The 2041-nt window shown below is 36.2% G+C and overlaps 1 long non-coding RNA gene across 1 annotated transcript; it reads right to left on the bottom strand.

Moving 5' to 3' along the window:
- On the bottom strand, positions 1–494 carry LOC118732574. The gene is made up of 2 exons (XR_004992150.1): positions 345–494; positions 1–287 (listed from the first exon to the last, which is right to left on the bottom strand). It is a non-coding gene; the product is annotated as an uncharacterized LOC118732574 (long non-coding RNA).
- Positions 495–2041: the final 1547 nt, after the last annotated feature.

Genomic DNA, 2041 nt, shown 5'->3' with positions numbered 1-2041 from the left:
CCCCCCACCAATTTTTTTATGATCCGCGCAAACTCTTCGATTGTGTGCTCTACCGGATTGCCCAAATTGACGGGCTGACTGTAGTTGGATGCCATTAAGGAAATTAATCCATCGACCAGATCTGAAACATATTGAAATGACCGAGTTTGCTTGCCATTACCATAGACCGTAATAGTCTCATTCCGGAGTGCTTGTAGAATAAAGTTGGATACAACACGACCATCATTCATATGCATCCGGGGGCCGTATGTATTAAATATACGTGCTACGCGCACTTTGACGTTCTCCTGTAAATAAGCTAGAAATGTATGACTTGATATTGCAGTATGTTTGTAGTCGTATACTTGTTTTGCATAAGCGTAGCTAAGTGTCTCCGAGACGCGTTTGCCTTCATCATAGCATGCTCGTGGCCCAATAGGATTTACATGGCCCCAGTATGTTTCCGGCTGTGGGTGTACAGTTGGATCACCTGGTTAAGGTGAAATTTTTGAATTAAAAAAAAAAAATACAAACAAAAATTTGATTAGAACCCCGTCTTAAAAAAATTTTAAATATTAACCATGATATTAACTATGGATTATTTACATTCTATTTATGTTGAACTTATTTAAACTTTCATATATTTTTTAACTTTCAAGTTCTACCATTGAGAAATTTGAATCCAGCTGTTACAAAAAGTATGATCGGAACAAAATATCGTTCTCGTAGTTTTATTGTCAAGAACTCTTAAAAACGCAAACCAAAATGATAAATGCTTTCACAAGAAGGAATATGATATGTGGAACGCTCACAAAGACAACAACCCTGCAAAAATCGCGACTACTCCATGCATGCGTGTAAAGAGTACTCCCTAAGGACCAAAGAGTACTCCAAAATTAACCACAATTCATATAAAAAATATGGTCCAATTAACATTGCGATGTCCTAGGGCAGGACCATATACTCCATCCCTGCATTACATCAGAGTAGCACAAAACTACTCCAACATATTAACAATGGGCATTGTTGTTATATTTTTTCGTTTGTACACGCTTTTGTTCTTCACTTCTCAAATGCTTTTTCGAAATTAATAAAAACCAAGACAAAAATTAAAAATTACATGTTGCCTCTGACGGTATTCGAACCCGAACATGCTGGGAGCTAAGAACTAACAGCGAGCATCTCTACACGTTCAGCTACAGCCAGACATGCAAATGTGCTTTCAAATGCTCAACTTCAATCACGTTTCGTTAAAACACGAGCAGTGATCGGATAACAAACAATAAGCTGGCGCAGAGACACGAGTTGGTCCGCTACAGCATGACAGAGGAACACTTTTGTAATTACTCCATTTTACCACAAATAGAGTACATGGTCCAACGATTTTTGCAGGGAAAATGCGAACAAGACTTACGGAAAAATTTCTAAGAGAACATAAGTACAGTCCGCCCGATTAATCGGCATCGGCATCGGCCTTTTTTCGCCGATTCTTTGGAATTTCTTTTCATATGTTCAGGTGAAGCGACAGACAACAGCCAACATCAATAAACGTTTGCAGACAGCTCACAAAAATGAATTTTTTTCGGTTGAAGGTGTTTCACGTTTTTTCCATACAAAACTATATTCTAAAATTGTCTTTTATATGGAGGACACTGCCAGCAAAAAAATTACAAAAATTAACGTTATTTTATAACAGCTTGAAACTTGTACTTCATTAAATCGTCTACAAAACTGCATAACAAAATTCTCACTAAAAAGTTTGAATTTCCCGGAAATGTCAGGGAATATTCAGATGAAGGTATTTATCATTTATTTGGTACTTTCCTATTTTCTTACCAAAAAATTTACTTTGAAATGCGGACGCTAAAGATTATTAGTAAAAAAAAGTGTGAGTACCGGTCCGTCAGGTCTTGAAATTAGACGAATGTTTTAGAGAATTTTATGTTGTTTTCGAATATATAAATTGATCTTTGCGCGCGACTTTGCAAATATATGTAATTTTTGAGTTTCTTAATTTTTGATTTTCAGCTTCTTTTTGCATAATTGCGCGAAAAGAATTTTT

The sequence above is a fragment of the Rhagoletis pomonella genome, unplaced genomic scaffold (genome assembly GCF_013731165.1).
Source record: "Rhagoletis pomonella isolate Grant_MI unplaced genomic scaffold, Rhpom_1.0 Rhpom_scaffold_22622, whole genome shotgun sequence".
NCBI classification, from domain to species: domain Eukaryota; kingdom Metazoa; phylum Arthropoda; class Insecta; order Diptera; family Tephritidae; genus Rhagoletis; species Rhagoletis pomonella.
The sequence above is the reverse complement of the archived record's forward strand: the minus strand, read 5'-3'. Positions and strand labels throughout refer to the sequence as shown.